At 37.3% G+C, this 18,708-nt stretch overlaps 1 protein-coding gene across 1 annotated transcript in view; it reads left to right on the top strand.

Moving 5' to 3' along the window:
- LOC5571510 (cAMP-specific 3',5'-cyclic phosphodiesterase) overlaps nucleotides 1–18,708 on the top strand; it is a 360,385-nt gene that overhangs the window by 69,946 nt on the left and 271,731 nt on the right. The window lies entirely within an intron of this gene.

Here is an 18,708-nt window from a genome sequence, read left to right as displayed (position 1 = left end):
AAATCATGCACACCAAACAAGGTCTCACAATATACAGCGCGCCCGTGCGCTTGCAAGCAATGAGACTCCCGCACCTAAGGCAAGGCCCAGGTACCTAAGCACGTGCACAGTAACTCTAGCTACAACTAGTGAACAAACAAAGAGCGGAGTTGAGAGAAAATAGGGTAAGTAGGGTAAGAGGACCGCCACATTTGATGTACAGTGAAAAATAGCAAGTTGAGCGGACCGCTTGTGAATTGATTAACAGTGAGTTGAAAGAATCGCCGTGATAAAAAAATGGGGAAGTGCGCGTTGTGAGGACCGCCACCTTTCACTTATAATGTAACGATTTGAGAGGACCGCTTGTGAAGCGATTAGAAGTGAATTGAGAAGACCACAGAAATCAGTAAGTAGGGTAAGAGTGCGTTTTGGGGACCACCACCTTTGATGAATAGTGTAAAATAGCGAGTTGGGAGGACCGCTTGTAAATTGATTGATAACGAGTTGAAAGGACCGCTGAGACCAGGGAATAGGGTGTTTTGGGGATCGCTACCTTTCACGTATATTGTAATGTGAGTGAAGAGAACCACTTGTAACAAAATAAAAGCTGAGTTGAGAGTACCGCTGAGATAAAAAAGGGGAAGTGTGCGTCTTATGGACCACCATCTATGATTGATATCGAAATACACAGCAAGTAGAGAGGATCGCTTGGAAATGGATCAATGAGAGAACATCAGAAACGGACAATAGGGTAAGAGTGCGTTTTAAGAAGTATTACTTCTAACGAATAGTGGACAGCGAGTTGAGAGGACTGCTGTTGTGTATATCTTTTTTGTCAGCTGCCAGCTTATTTATACGGTCATATAAAACTTCGCCTACAAACTTTATTGATCACTGATCCCACAGGCAGCGAAGCAAATGAGATCTCACATTGTTTTCGAACATCTGAAGTGTAATGATCAAGTCTCAGATGATCCTTGAGATGATCACAAGCCGCTCAGATTTTTTTGTAGTTTGTCATTGATGACTTGCTGTGTAAGGGATCGGTTTAGCCTTTTATTTAGACCTGTGAAAGCAAAGCCGCCCGGAGTCTACACAGCCATCGTGCCATTGTTTTAACCTTAAAAACACATAGCCCAGCCCGCTTCATGGTCTGCTGGACGAACTACTTCAACGAAACGGGTGGAAAGGTTCGGTTTATTCTTAAAATACTGCCTTATCTTCCGCGCCTTTCTGGGTATTCCGTTTTCGGTTTTCGGCAACATCTTCACAACGCGGAACACGGTGGAATGGTGGATTCCTTTTGCCGATCCATTTGTGCGCCTGACCAGGATTATCGTTCACCGTGCCCAAGATTTGCTGGCGTAGTTCTTCTTGTTTCGAATGCATCTTGAAAACTATAGCTGAGCATAGAGGCCTTCCTTAGCCGAGTGGTTAGAGTTCGCGGCTAAAAAACAAAGCCATGCTGAAGGTGTCTGGGTTTGATTCCCGTCGGTCCAGGATCTTTTCGTAGTGGAAATTTCCTTGACTTCCCTGGGCATAGAGTATCACCGTAACTGCCACACGATATACGAATGCGAAAATGGCAACTTTGGCAAAGAAAGCTCTCAGCTAATAGCTGTGGAAGTGCTTATAAGAACACTAAGCAGAGAAGCCGGCTCTGTCCCAGTGAGGACGTAATTCCAAGAAGATGAAGAAAAAGAAGAAGGCTACTGAGCATTTATTTCCTTGTTGGACTGACGTTGACCGAAAGCTCAATTGACTTCAAGCAAACATCGATACGTTTTCATTCTGAGGAAATCGACTTGTGTAAGATTGATCCAGCGTTCGTGTTCGTGGCATTTTGCTTGTAGACCTCTTTTGGCATTGATTCAAACAGGGTTGATAATGTTGACTGTACTGCTCGAAGAGTTATATTGTTCAGTTATTTTCTTCAGCGATGGAGAAAGTAGATTCGATCCAAGAAATCTGAAGGCTATACGTTTCCCTGAATGTCGTTTCCTCGAATGCCAGTTCCCCGATTAATCCGTTTCCCCAAAAGCCATTTTCCCGAATGACCCGTTTCCTTGAAAAGAGAAGCATTTAAAAAAGTGCAAGAATAATATTTAGTGTCAGAAAAAACGATAACACAGCGTAACAAAACTTACATTTTTGCGTGTGCGGATCAAATTATGTGTCTCTAGTAGATTAGGGGTCGCTAATTCTGATGCCGTTCTATGAAACGTTTACCCACATGATTAAACTAGGTTTAAGGCCTAAGCGGGGGTGAAGAAATCGACCCTTAAACTGGATCGAATTTAGTTGAAATTGCATAATTGAATTTAGATTAAATCGATTTTTTGAACATGTTTCTAGTCATCATACAAAACTTCGTTTCTCATACATGGCAAAATACAGTGGAGCTGAGACATTGGGGGAACTGGCGTTCAAGAGAACGACATTCTGGGAACCGACATTCGGAGAAAAGTAGCACAACACTATTCCACTGGTTTTCTAGACATAGAAACATTCAAAAGTGTTTGGTATAAAGGCTTGATTGAAATATTGTAAAATCTATAATTTAATTAATCCTACATACATTGTCAAAATAATCCAAAGTTATCTGTCAAATCCTACACTTCAGGTTAATTATCAGAACTCTAAGTCTGAAAGATTTTCTGTAAGAGCCGGTTCAATGAGTCGATATCAGGTCATGGATCAAAGCCATCCTGAAGGTGTCTGGGTTCAATTCCCGGTCGTTCCAGAATCTTTTCGTAATGGAAATTTGCTTAACTTCCCTGGACATAGAGTATCATCGTACCTGCCACAGGATATACGAACGCGAAAATGGCAACTTTGGAAAGAAAGCTCTCAGTTAATAACTGTGGAAGTGCTCATAAGAACACTAAGCTGAGAAGCCGGCTCTGTCACATTAAACGTTAATGCCAAGAAAAAAATACTGTCAATTTTTTTATGAAAAAATTAAATTTCAATTTGGATTTAGGAATATCAAATTTTGATTGAAAATTCAGATTAAGAAAAAAGTTATCAAAAACTTTTATCAATATGTTATGAACAATAAAATTTTATATCATTTTACATGATTATGAAATCGGATTCTACTCGGGTTGATATCCCCGAAAAAGATCCTCCACATCGAAAACATATCTGTTGCCTCCTGATTGGTAACCCGACACGCATATCGAATATAAGACTATACCTGATTACCATTCCGCAAGAATGTTTCAAGTTAAAGTTTTCTTACTGGTCATAAATTTCCATGGAAAAGTCTTCAAAAACTTTCTACGTTGTTGTGCGCGGCCCCACACAAAGGAGCAACAGTTGATTATCTCTCTACTACAAGCTCCAAGCTCGCAAGGCCATTCGTAATTGTAATAAATTGTTTTTTCTACTAGCGGACCACACCGGCCGAAGCACGTGGGGGACTCCATCGACGAATTTTGAATCTGGTTGATTCTCCCCTCGCTAGTATGGCTTTTCCGCTACTATTCGGAAGCAAAATATCGGACGGAAGTCGACGAGATGTCGTTTTGGTAATGGATTTATGCTGTTCCTTTCAGCTGTTTCGACACAAGCTCGGGTGACCTTTGTCTGTCAGTGGGATTTTTGAGATCGAGAGTGTTTGAGTTTTGCACCCGAAAACCGTGAACTTCCTGGAAGGAGACAAACGACACCGATAGATTATATTCGGAGATCATTTATGTATACCAGGCAGTTCCAGCCTTTTGAGGCATCATACGAAACGATAGCGGACGACGAATGTTATTTCAATGGGTTGTGCTTTAAATTTGTAATGCGTTCGTGAATAATTAATCGTTCTTGTTCCAATGCCAAACATCGCGGCGAAACGGAGGCGTATACCATGATAATTGCTAATGTTACCCAGTGGAATGGTACATTCAAGTTCGTTCCGTATAAAAGGATAAGAATTCATCGAAAGTATTTTACAAAATGATAAGCAGTAGAGTTTTCAATTTTCCCGGGAATTGACTTCCCGGGAAACGGGAAATAAAATTATCATTTCCCGGGAATTCCCGGGATCCCGGGAAATTCTAAAAACGTAAAAGTTATGCTAATTTGATAAAGTGTTTTTTTGAAATAATGTCTTATTTTATGTATATTTTATTTTAACCCATTGCATTTGCACGATTGGTTCTCTTTTTTATGAGTAATTTATTTATGTTCCTCCAAAAATATTTGCTTCGTTTAACAAAAAAAATATAAAATTAAGCAAAATTATATGTGGAGGTATCGCATGAAGTTCAAATAATATTTACCAACATTTAATAAATCTTTACAAAACTAAAATAAAAAACAAACAAGTAGAAACCTTGAAAACTATATAATTCTACTCAAATCATGAAATAGATTATTCGAAAATGTCTTTATGTTGTTTTGCCGACTAGTTGTCCCGGTAAACGTTATATTGCCAACCAGTACACAGTGAAGTAAGCCATGTAGAAATCACCTATAAAATGTCAGTGAAATACATCCCGTTTTCTTTCCTTTTTCGATTGGTTTTCACCAATATTTTAACTCACAAACACATCGTATCTCTTCTAGTGAGGACTTTGTTTGGTATGATATGAAAAGTAAATTGTGCGATAGTTTTTATCTGAATATATATGGTCCATTCTGTATTTAAATAGAGCTTCCCGGGAACTACAGAAATCCCGGGAAATACGGGAATCCCGGGAAACTGAAATTCATTTCCCGGGAAACGGGAATCCCGGGAAATCTCAATTCCCGGGTAATGTTCCCGGGATTGAAAACTCTAATAAGCAGATAAAAGACAATTCTGCGAAAGATGAATAATCAATTAATTTATGAAAGGCAGATAATTTAATTGGTTTGTTGAGATGGAAATCTCTTGTATGGAGCATTTCCAGCACGAAAAGCAAATCGCAAATAAAGATTTTTGACATCCTTGAGGTTGCTCAGGTAAGTCAGATGTGAAAATGTTGTATAATATTGGTCCTAAAATGATGCCTTGAAGAACACCAGCTCTTACAGATAGTCTTTCAGACTTGGAGTTCTGATAATTAACCTGAAGTGTACGATTTGACAGATAACTTTGGATTATTCTATCAATGTATGTAGGAAAATCAAAGTTGTGTTTTAAATTTTACAATCAAACCTTCATGCCAAACACCGTCGAATGCTTTTTCTATATCTATAGACGCAAGACCAGAAGAACAGCCTTCAGATTTGTTGGAACGATTCAAATTTGTTACACGTAAAAGTTGATGAGTGGTTATAATGTCCATGTCGGAATCCAAACTGTTCATTGGTGAAAGTTGAATTTTCTCTGATGTGGACCATCATTCTGTACAAAATGACCTTATCAAAAAGTTTACTGATAGAGGAAAGCAAGCTAAACTTTCTGGTGGACGGACCTGGTGTTAGAACACATGCCACTCACGCCGAGGACCTGGGATCGATTCCCATACACTAGATAGTCACTCTAACAAAAAAGATACTGTGACGCCTTCTTTCGGAAAAAATAGAGTCGTTTATCCCGAGATGAACTAGAACAGGGCTAAGATCTCGTTAATACACTAAAACCAAGGGGACGGACCTGGTGTAGTGGTTAGAACACTCGCCTCTCACGCCGAGGACCTGGGATCGAATCCCATCCCCGACATAGTCACTTATGACGTAAAAAGTTATAGTGACGACTTCCTTCGGAAGGGAAGTAAAGCCGTTGGTCCCGAGATGAACTAGCCCAGGGCTAAAAATCTCGTTAATAAAGTCAAACCAACCAACCAACTAAAACCTCTATTTACGAAGTCTTTTTTAGCTTAGCTTAGCTTAGACTGACTACACATATCAATGGTTGCTATTCCGTGATTGACCGAAGTCAGTGAAAATGCACAAAGAATCAACTAGAAGTTCGGCTGGGATTGGCCATAATCTTCTTCAGTGTGCATAATTCAGTGCCTCTATTTATACAGGGTCAATAACGGCGCCGGCCACGTCCTTGCAGTCAGGTGGGATTGGAGGAAGGAATGTTAGTGTGTAACCTTTGCTATATGGAGACCGTGTTTACCTCTGCATCTCCACAAAGGTTACTGGGAGGGATGTTTGTTAATGGGGAGGATCGTTGGGTCACAGGATTCACTTTGATAAGCGATTAGACCATGATAAATTATTTGACGCGAGCTAAGGATCGAACACTACCAACCTGCTTCGCGAACCGCGCCACTAATAAATCATGCCACGCGAGCGACGCGCGACACGATTGATCCTGCTCACATCACCCGCCCCCGCAGGAGCAAGCGACGCGAGCAAAGGATCAAACACAACTAACCTGCTTCGCGATCCGCGACACTAATAAATCATGCCACGCGAGCGACGCGCGACACGATTGATCCTGCTCACATCACCCGCCCCCGCAGGAGCAAGCGACGCGAGCAAAGGATCAAACACAACTAACCTGCTTCGCAAACCGCGCCACTAATAGATCATGCCACGCGAGCAACGCGCGACACGATTGATCCTTCTAACATCACCCGCCCCCGCGAGAGCAAGCGACGCGAGCAAAGGATCAAACACAACTAACCTGCTTCGCGATCCGCGACACTAATAAATCATGCCACGCGAGCGACGCGCGACACGATTGATCCTGCTCACATCACCCGCCCCCGCAGGAGCAAGCGACGCGAGCAAAGGATCAAACACAACTCAACCTCTATTTACGAAGTCTTTTTTTTACACAAATTCAATTCGATATCCGACGCCATTTTGATATCCAAAATGACGACCTCTGGTTTGGGAAAATCGTCTTTTTTACGCAAATTCAATTTATGTCACTTTTTTACGAAGTTAGTTCAATTTACGTCACTTTTTTACGAAGTGCGTAAATAAAGTTAAGAAAACTAAAAGGAAAACTATGTAATGGAATGATGAGTGACGTTTGTTTTCAACTTATGCTTTGTACTTTAGTTCAGACGTGATTAATCGATGAAATATTATATCACATTGTTGGTTATACCCTGGGAGGAGGAAACCGATACAAAATTTATCAACGTTAAAGTGAGCCGAGATTTTGCTGTCACGAACTGTCACTGTGAGCCCGGATCTTGAACAATGGACAAACATGATAAAAGCGCGTAATCAATAAAAGTATATTTCATCAAAGGTAACAAAAATCGAATGAGAACCAATTCATGCACATTCAAAAATAACGTCACGTGAGCACTTTTTACTTTAATTAAACATGATGTATTGGAAATCACATCATTTTACTGTTTTCAATAAAGAGGAAAATTAAAAGCATAGAAAACTGTGGCTTTTTTTCAATGTTTGTCCAGAAAGATCAAAGGTACACAACGAATGCAAACTAGCGATTTTCACCAAGCCTACCTTGATTGTCGTTAGCAAACCGGAGTTATCATGCAGTTTGGAAAAAACTTTGTACCAAATTCCGTGTGTAGTATCTGTGCCTCCCTCCCAGGTTATACCTATTATATTCTTCAGATTACTCTGGAATATAGTCTACAGGTCTACAAGCGTGATCTGTGAATCTATGAAATCTCTACACATAGCATAGCATAGCATTAACGACTGTACAAATCGTGGGTTGGTTCGAAAATTTGCCTCTAGGTGGCGCTAGTAAGCATGTAAAATTGAGCATTTTAAGCATGTTCTATCTTGTGGTTCACGTGAGATAGAAAGTTCTAGTCTTCGGCAAAGTTGTTCAGAAAGTCCGGAAAATAGACAATTTGATTGTCACTAGGTGGTGCTAGTATGCACGTGAAATTGAACACTTTAAGCATGTGCTATCTCGTGATTCATATGAGAAAGAATGTTTGAGTCTTTGGCAAAGTTAATGAGAAAGTCAAGGACATCCGGGACTCAGGTAAATTGGATCAAAATTTTACCACTAGGTGGCGGTAGTGAGCATATAAAAAAGAGCATTTATCTCATCATCCAGATAGCTTAGCTTAGCTTAGCTTAGACTGACTACACATATCAATGGTTGCTATTCCGTGATTGACCGAAGTCAGTGAAAATGCACAAAGAATCAACTAGAAGTTCGGCTGGGATTGGCCATAATCTTCTTCAGTGTGCATAATTCAGTGCCTCTATTTATACATGGTCAATAACGGCGCCGGCCACGTCCTTGCAGTCAGGTGGGATTGAGGGAAGGAATGTTAGTGTGTAATCTTTGCTATTTGGAGACCGTGTTTGCCTCTGCATCTCCACAAAGGTTACTGGGAGGGATGTTTGTTAATGGGAAGGATCGTTGGGTCACAGGATTCACTTTGATAAGTGATTAGACCATGATAAATAATTATTTGTGAGATATAAACATGCTTATATGTAAATATAATATTTTCATTTGATATGAACAACATCTATGTAGAGAAAAAATATGCCGACACTTGATGTGACGAACGTTTCAAAGTTTGTTGAATAAAGTGAACCTTTTGGAAGTCTACACTTGAAGTGTCGAACCATTCAAAGTTTTTTTTTAATTACAAAAATGAAGGTAAAAAGAAGAAAATGTTTTGAATAAAAAAAAAAATTTAGACATAAATAATTTATGAATCAGAGTTTATGTCGACACTCACAGTGACGAACCATTCATATTTTTTTGAAAAATCATATTTACGTCTCACCGTTGTAACGATCAAGGGTGCAATCATACATATTTTATAGATTAGAAACAGTAGCATAAAACGAGCTCACCAATTGATCCGTCATCCTTGAGCAGCAACAATCCTCTTTGAACTTCACTCGTTTAATAGGCTATATAAAAGCACTCAGAGAAAATAGGCGTGCAACCCGTGAGGGAAAACAACTGACGACTGCTCGGGCTTTCTTGACGCACTGCCCAGGAGCAAGCGTCAACGTCGGAAGATCAAAAAGAACTAATCGAAAGCGGCACTTTTTCACTTTACTCGATCGACGCGCGACATGTTTGATCCTGCCCTCATCGCCGGCCCCCGCAAGAGCAAGCGTCAAGGTCGAAGGATCAAACACAATTAACGGATCATGCCACTTTTTCACTCTCACTCGACCGACGCGCGACATGTTTGATCCTGCCCTCATCGCCGGCCCCCGCAGGAGCAAGCGTCAAGGTCGGAAGATCAAACACAACTCCATGCCATGGAATCGGAAGACCACCAGCATTTATCTCATCATCCAGATAAGATAGAAAGTTCGAGTCTCCGACAAAGTTGTTTAGAAAGTCAAAGACATATGAAATGCTAACAGTTTTGATCGAATTTTTCCGCTAGGTGGTGGTAGCGAGCATGTAATAGAGAAGATAGAAAGAACGAGTCTTTGGCAAAGTTGTTCAGAAAGTAATGGACATCCAAAAGATCGTTGGGTTCCTAATTTTGCCGCCCGATGGCACTAGTATGCATATTTAAAGAAATATATGAAACAAATTCAATCTTGTGGACCAGATGACATAAAAAGTTTAAGTCTCCATCATAGTTGCACGGAAAGTCAAAAGCATCCGTGAAACAGTTTGATTAATAGTTTAGCCATCAGGTTGCGCTGTTGATAATGTTTAAATGAGTACTAAATGATGAGAACTAGTATAAGTTCTATCTCATTTGATTTTGAAAAGAAGGACTTTTTAAGTTTTTGGCAGTTTTTCAGATGATCAAGGAAATTCGGTGTAATGGCTCTTTCGGGGTAGTGGCGTTCGGAGTAATGACCCATTCGGGGTAGTGGCGTTCGGGGTAATGACCCATTCGGGGTAGTGGCGTTCGGGGTAATGGCGTTCGTGGAAATGGGATGGAGCCAATTTTGCCACTAGGTGGCGGTAGAGAACATGTTGAATTTTTAATGTATTTATTTATGAGGCTTTAAACTTGATTAGCCACTTCATTTGCCTCAAACACATGTTGAATTGAGAATTTAAGCTAGTTCTTTATTGTGATCCTAATGAAATAACAAGTTTGAGTATTCGGCTCAGTTTTCAGACGATTGTCCGACATTTTCCCGAAAACCATTTCCCCGAATGCATTTTCCTCGAATGACGTTTTGCCGAATGAACTATATCCCCGAAAATTATTTTCCCGAACGTACCATTTCCCCGAAAAAATCGTAATGTTAATGACATACTGAAAGCTATCCTTGTTCTTGCTGCCAAAAAGTATTTAACGTGTTAGCTGATGTAAGATTAGACGAAAATTGATTAATCTATATAAATAAAAATGGTATGGTGTTTGTATGTCACGAAATGGCTTACGAACGGGTAAACGGATTTTAATGATTCTTTCTCAGTTTTGTTCGTCAGGGATTCCGACGTGTTTGTGTGTATGAAAATCCCAGGATATTCACCGGGTAAGTTGAAAAAACGAGCACGAACGAAACTGTCATTTTGTATGGGACGATCAAAAGCGTTTTTCGACAGCCTACTTGATGGCAAGACGAAGTTTGCCGGGACCACTAGTTTGTTATAAAAATCCATGTGTTTAAAGTTACAGATGTTAAAAATTGAGCATTTGGCTCAAAACAACTTAGATTAATTTTTGTGATACCCTGATGAAAAAAGCGAGCACATGATAGGCAGTTTCATTTGAAGCGGGATCTTTGGAGTATAGATATTTGGCTTACGAACATTTGGACGAATGAACATTCAGCTTAGTTTTGCCTTCTTAGAATAATAGGCTGTTCTTTATATTTATACTGTTCCAATATTCAGTGACACTTAGCTGATAATCTTAAATTTCCTTTCTTTTAATAATAGGCTGTTTTTTCACATTGTCCCGCATTATTACACAAAGATGCCTCATTTGGCCAAACGTCTCTTCGTGCCACATGTCCACTAGGTTAAACGTAATTTCATTACACTTAGTGACTAGCTACAGTGAAACCATTGATCCTTAGAATCTATTATATCTTGCACTACATAATTAAGCCTTGAGACTCCCTTCTAATCTTTCTTTTCCCCCTAACAATCAATATTAGTTTTCCAGATAAAAATCTTTTTTTTTATGTCTTGGATAGAAACAATTTTCAAAAATCGTTCCTAAATGGGTCATCTAGTCTAAAACGTTAAATACAGAGAACATGTTAGTAATGAATACTAAAAATGCTGATAATCACTAATTAAACAGAAAAAAATCGCCTATTTGAAAAAACTCCTAATTAAGTTAAGTAATTAAGTCTTCATTAATTAAGTAGACCGTAATCATTGAAAATGTTGGATCAAAATATTAGAATCTGTAGTATTCGTTCTCACTATGACATTTGAATTAGTAGCATGTAATTACCAGAAAAAATCTGATTAAAGTTTCAGTAGCTCTGTTAATTTATATTGATATATTTATCTATGAAGAACAGCCTTCAGATAAAAGAAGGGCAAATTAATGATGAAATCATAAGCAGCTGCAAGCAGAACAATAGCAAACCAGCAAAGCTTTAAAGAACTGCCTACGATGATAAGAAGGTGAGAGTATTAAAATTATCAACAATTTTGATACCAATTATTATTAGACCAGTAATATAAAGAAGAACTACCTATTTTCTAAAGAAGGGATTTTTATAAAATTGAAAACAAGCCTTTTACGTTCTCAGTTGTAGTTAAAAAAAACATCTTCTCATGTTTAAAAAAACACAATCTACTAACGCGGAAATAATGATCGAATGATAGCCTGGACACGGGGTGCTGGACTGTCAAATGCGTCCCAAATCAACTAATGTCAAATTCGTTTTTGAGCCTAGGTTGGAACTGGCAAAACTTGGAACTTGTCGCTCTGACTAACAGTTACAACTCCATCCCGATTCAGGTTCGACCGAGCTACAATTTGCTTGACGTTGGTTTGTTTATGTGTTGATCACTGACCCAGTTCTTAAATACGAAAACGACATTGATGACTCATGAGTGATTCCAAGCAACAGCACCAAAATTTGGTAAATTTTTTATTTTTTTTCTATTGAGCTGAAACTTTGCACAGTTTTCCAGTTCCATCTAAATCGTCATTTTCCGATATCAAATCTTCAAGTTGAGTCACGACTAACTTTTCAAAAGGGTGTATGTGAAAATGGTTCAAAAATATTCAAAAAGCTGCACAGCAAAAACGGTTCGTTCGATTGTTAGACAACTAAAGAAACAAAGTTAGACAACTAAATAAAGATTCCAAAAAAAATACATACAGTAAAAAAAAATTTTTTTTGCATTAAAAAACATAATTTTTGACACAAAAACTCAAATATCTCAAACCCCTATCGGAATACCAACGTTATTTTTTGAGGGAAAACGGTCCATTATATTAGCTATCTACCATAAAAATTTGGTGATGGTAAACCAATAAACAAAAAAGTTATGACATTTCAAACATGTCACAATTTTCACATTTAGTAGAAAAAAAATTTTTTTTCGGTGTAAATTATTTCGGGAACTGCAGTTTGTTGCTGATTTTATTGTTAAGGGCCTTGCGTGAATTAAACAAGTCGTTTTCATGTATTCATTAGTATTATGTATATTATATGTATAAATATTATGTATATGTATAAATATTATATGTATATGTATATATGTATAAATTAAAATGAATTAACAGATTACACGAAAATAAATTTTTTTTTACCAGGATATTTTTTTTTTAGAGTATGATCGATGAGTTTCTAAATGTTATATATAAACTTTAAAAGTTTTGAATTTGGGTATGCGTTATGAGATCATGAAAACATTTTATTAATACTTATTTATTTATTTATTGTTATTCATCATTATCAGTACAGTTCGAGTATAGTTTTGCTTTAATTTTATTTTCTGACAATGGAATGAAACAGTGAAATTTTTGGGTTCCTTGGATCGTTTTCGCGTTATTATATTGCTCGCTGAGCTCTGATGCCGTTAATTCGTACTCTTCAGTAGTAGTAAAACAAAATGATAATTTTGTTAAATCTTCTTCTTTTCTGCGATTCGCCCAATCAAACAGTTCTTTTGCAGTTTTAATTGGATGCTCACGTTCTTTGGCTAAACTTGCTCTTGTGGCCATGCGCTTTATGGTTCCTCCAATAGCATCACAAGGACCTTTGCCATGTGACGTAGCAAAGAAATGCCATTCTGCATCAATTCCGTACTTTGATTTAAATTGACATAGGCTCGAAAAATTCTTACGGTTTTTGTACTGCGATGCTGCTCCATCAGACATGAAATATATCTTTCTGATTTCTTTATCCTTATCAACGCGTAAAAAGTTAATCATTTTGGCAATGAACAAATTTACAGATACTGAGTCGTGTCTTAAATCTTCGGAAATTACAATAAAACTAAAATGTCCAATTTGCGTACTTCCATTGAAATAAATAACGAATGGATGAATTGTAGCTTGTTGTACGTTCCAGTGATGGGACTGCACTTCATCTTGCAATACAAAGCTATAGTTTTCAGAAAAATCACAAATGACTAAAAATTCACCATCTTGTAATGTATTTTTCGTATTTTTTAAAAAGCGGGATTGCTCTGTTTTAATAAAGTCGTGAGGAATTAAACTTTCTAATTTCAACCAAAAAAATGACACAAACTCATCTACAGGTTTTACAATAGTTTCTAGGTCACACCTATCCGTGGTCACCCATTGCTCAAATGATAACTGATCAATATAATTTTCTTCAAACTCAGCGAATAAAGTATTTTCCAATGATGAAGAGTCTGGACAATCCGAACAAGATCGTAGATAGCAATTTGATGTTGTATTTTCACACAAAAGACTACCAGTTAACATTTTAATATCCTTTGATAAACTGATTCTTTTCAAACTATGTAAGATTAGGTTAATATTTTCTTGTGTTGTGCACACACAAACATTATGTGTTCCTGAATTGGATAGAAGCTTGCATTGCCTTGGACGAAGGCTTGCAAATGAGGAAAAACCTACCTTAATATTTTCGTTAATTTCCTTGAAGCGTGTATACGCTTCTTTCAAAGTAGTCATCATTAATCGTTTTTGGATTGCTTGACGCTTTCCATCTTTTTTTACAGATACATAATCTTTTTGGCCAGGCATAGCTCTACTTACTTCATCGTCTTCAAAATATTGAATTATTTTTTCTTTTGTCTCATCTGTTAATGAAGTACTCGACCTAGCATTTTTGGTTGCAAGACAGTTATTTTTGAATTGTTTTGCCTCTTTTGCTGTATTTCTATTGGTTTTGAACTCATCAATGGCGTCTTGAATAGACCACGAGCTTGGCAGCGTCGACAAAATCAATAATTTTTCTTTCCTTGTCGTGGCTAGATTCGAGAACCTTTCCTTCATATTCATAATTACCTCATCGTAGTCTGTATTTTCCACATCCTCAGGTCCTAATTTGAAGAGGTTTCTTCGTACAGCTTCGTTGATTTCACGGTATTTTTTCTAGGGATAATTGACGTAACCCATCTTCGTCCATTTAATCGGAGTCACTTTTATTCCAGCTATCCCTTCGTTGAAGCGTTCGATGTTGACCTTCTGGATGCACTCATCTTCTGATTGATTTGTTGAAACAGATGTCGCTGATGGTACCGTGGCAAGACTATCTGCACTTGGTACTTCTGGTAACTCCTCAGTTGTTGTCGGTGCATCTAGTAATTCCTCAGTTGTTGTTGTTTTCGAACTTCCTGCAACCTGATCCACCGATGATGTACAGATTGCCCGTTTGTCAACGTTTAAACGGCAGGACGTACAAATGCGTAAATTTGTATTCAATGTAGACATTGGAGCATAACCAGCCGCTTTCAGTTTATCTATGGCGCTTTCGGTGAGATTTCGTAGCTCTTTCGAACACTTTTTTTCTGCAAACGGCCTGCAACAGTTGAGAAAGCGACTACTCATGTTGCTCGTTAGATTTTAATAAACAAAATCACTTTTAAGTTTTTACTGACTAGTTTGGTGTCGTTTGCTTGACTGAAGAAAAATTTTACAATTAAATTTTTATAACCATAGTGGTAGTATATTTTTAGCTTTTTCGTGAGTATGTTCATGGTATGTACCTATCATGTTTTTGATGTTGTTGAAGTTACTCGCTTTCTCCCAAATATGATTAACAAAGTCTATTCTCTACCAAGGCGCGTCTATACCCAGGTGTAATCAGATTTTAACTTTGTGGAGAAAACCAGCGCCGAGAAAACCGACCTGCTTTACGTATACTAGATCACCTGGGTATAGACCCGCCTTGTTCTCTACGAGGTAAACTTTTTGCAGGTAAACTAGTCGTATACCTGTATAGAAAACTTTTTTTGTAGCTTTTGTTTTCAATATTGGATTTCTTATAGGTTTCTTTTATCAAAAGGTTTCAACACTATTGAGAGAATTTTTCTTCAGTTACGTACAATAAAAAATATGACACTATCAAGACTTTAGATCACAACACTGGATCGTGTCTAACTTTCTAATAGATGCTATAATAGTTATGAATAATTAAATAAAATATCATGAAAACAACTTGTTAACCTCATGTGGTACCCTTAACAAAAAATTCAACAACAAACTGCGGTCCTAAAAAAAATTAACAATGAAAAAAAAAATCACTAAGTGTCAAATTTGTGAAATATTTGAAATGTCATAACTTTTTTGTTTATTGGCTTACCATCACCAAATTTTTATGGTAGATAGCTAATATAATGGACCGTTTTCCCTCAAAAAAATACGTTGGTATTCCGATAGGGTTTTGAGATATTTGAGTTTTTGTGACAAAAATGATGTTTTTTAATGCAAAAAAAAAAAAATTTTTTTACTGTGTGTATTTTTTTTGGAATCTTTATTTAGTTGTCTAACTTTGTTTCTTTAGTTGTCTAACAATCGAACGAACCGTTTTTGCTGTGCAGCTTTTTGAATATTTTTGAACCATTTTCACATACACCCTTTTGAAAAGTTAGTCGTGACTCAACTTGAAGATTTGATATCGGAAAATGACGATTTAGATGGAACTGAAAAACTGTGCAAAGTTTCAGATATTTTTGAAATGGTCGATCAGAATCGACTTGCATGCCTCCGTGGAATCCCTCTCATTCATTCTTTCTAAGTTTTCATGCAGTGAAGATCTCATTAGGGTCACGTCTTTGAATCCTGCAAACTGTTTTCAACCAGTCAAACTTTATTTCATTATTCTGCCTTTGCCAATTCAGCTAGATGTCATTAAGATGAATTATGTTCGAACAAACAACATTAAGCGTCAGATTTGTTCATCTCTTGAATGTTCTTTCGAAACATTTTATGCATCTTTATTACGATTCTTATCATAATAAAATTTGAATTAACTTGAACGAACTTAACGTTTTTAACTTATTTTTAAAAGCAGACCTGCCAGTAAAAACTGTCATCGATTTTCACTATAAATATCTCATCTTTCGTTTTTCGATTCAAATCATTCATAAGAAAATCATTCATTTGAAGCGATTATCAAGCTTGTTGAATATAGTCTTAGGCAGCGTCCATTTATTAAGTAACGCCTAAGTTGGAAATTTGTGACCCCCTCCCCCCATCCATAACGCTTTTTATATGAAAAATATCAAATTTTTGTGTAGGCCGTAACGTTTGAGCCTACTCCTTCCTCCCTCTAGAGCGTTACGTAATTTGTGGATGCTATCTTCACCGATATTTGTTTTTTAAAAAAATAGAAAATGTCTTTGGAAAAAGCTTTCGGGGAAACGGTACATTCGGGGAAACATTTCATTCGGGAAAATGGTTTTCGGGAGAAAATCCTTCGGGAAGAAATCATTTGAGGAAATGGTTTTCGGGGAAATGTCGGACAATCTTTCAGACGGTTAAAGAAATCTGGACGGCAAATAGTTTGATTCGTTTTTCTTCCGCTTAGATTGAAATTAAAGGGATGATACCGTTATAAAACACATAATCAGTGTTACTGCGGTTCAAGATAGTCATGAAACGATTTTTTACTCTGGTTCTTCAACTCGATATCGAGATATAGATCATCCAGTTATGCATGGTTGACATTACTTAAATCTCATGATTTTGACTGGATAGAATGTCCAGAATGTTGTTCAGAAAGCCTTTGGCAATTGGAAGTGGAAGTAATTAGGGGCAGAATCATATTAAATTCAAGTGATTCAGGTCTGATCCATTGTATAAAAAAGTGCTTCAGATCTGATTCAAATTCTAGTGATTCTGGTATCATTGACTGCATCTGAGAGTAATCCAGGCCTGCCTAACATCGACTCATGGAGGTTTGACTGTGCTTGATATTCTATTGGTTCAGGTTTAATTCACCTAGAATTTAGGTCATACAGATTTGTTTCACTGCATTTTACAGTTATACAGATATGATTCACTTTATGTTCAATCAGTTTAGGGCTGATTCACTTTATTTTCAAGGGGTTCATGTCTGATTCACTTTATATTCAAGTGTTTCAGGAACGATAAGATAGAAAGAATCGCTGGAGGAATTCCTGGTGAAATTCTAGAGAAATTCCAGAGGGAATTCTCGAAAGAATCCTTAGAAAAATTTAGGGATAATATCTGAATTATGTCGAGGTAAAATCTATGAAGATTTAACTGAAATCCCTGGAGGATTCCTGAAGAAACTTCTGGAAAAAAAATCTGAGAGAATCGTTGGACAAATACCTTAAAAAATCTCAACAGCACGCTCTTGAGGAATGTCTAGTGGAGTTCTTTGTAGAAGGGATTCCCGGAGGAATTCCTGGTGGAACTCTGGAGGAAATCCAGGTGGAGTACTCAGAGAGGTTCTTGGAAGAATCCGTAGAGAAATGTCTGGAAAATGTCTGCACTATGCATAGGTGAAATCTTTGAAGGAACTATTGAAATCCTTGAAGTTTTCGAAAAAAAAAAATCATTGATTTATTTCGTGGAATTTTCTAACACAAATTCCTTGATAAATGATCATGAAGAAATCCTTGAAGGAGTTTCTAAATAAAACAATGATGCATTCTTTCGAGAAACAGCTGGAGGAATCCTTGATGTTATCCGGGAGGAGTCCCTTTGAGAATTCCCGTAACTATTTCTCGAGGAATTTGTGGATGAATTCTTAGAGGGGTCTCTGAAGGTGTCATTGGAAACATTTTGAAAAATTTCTTAGTGAAATTTTTGAATAAATCATTGAAGGAGTTACTGCATTCTCTAGACAAGTTTAAAAAAAATATCTCTGAACTATTGCCAAAACACTCCTATCGCCCAATGATTTTTTATCTAGAATATGAAAGATGTCAAACTTTGGAAGGTGAGATCATGAATGCACATCAGAATACGCAAAAAACGCACCTCTTCCGAAATTCGATCCTTCGCAGACTTCGAGAAAATCCATTTTTGGTTGCTAACAGACCGTATTCGCGATATTCACTATCACAGATCACCGCAAAAAATGTTTTTGGTTTGCTTCACCATCAGACAGGAGAGCTGTTGTTAAATTAATGACAAATTTATTTCAAATGGAATTTATATCAAACTGCAGAGAAAGCTGATGAATTTAGTTCTATTTTCGGTGATCTATTTTTTTTGGAACTGTTGCTTATACATTTGGGCCGAAAAATTGAGCTCCGGTGAAAACAAGCTTAGTATGGGCAGAAACTAAAATTAAAAATAAAATACTAAGACCTCAAAAGTCCATATTTGAGTCTGAAATTTTGTACAGCGCATGTCGCATAATGGACGAATAAACAGAAAATACTCCTGAAAAAAAAAATCATTTACTCTACATAATAAGGCCCATATATAATCTCAATGTGACTGTTATGTGGTTACATTCAGCAATGTGACAAAACAATTTGATATATTTTTCGAATTTACTAGAATAATCCTGCAG

The sequence above is a fragment of the Aedes aegypti genome, chromosome 1, assembly GCF_002204515.2.
Source record: "Aedes aegypti strain LVP_AGWG chromosome 1, AaegL5.0 Primary Assembly, whole genome shotgun sequence".
NCBI classification, from domain to species: Eukaryota; Metazoa; Arthropoda; class Insecta; order Diptera; family Culicidae; genus Aedes; species Aedes aegypti.
Note: the sequence above shows the minus strand (reverse complement) of the source record. Positions and strands in the feature narration are given on the sequence as shown.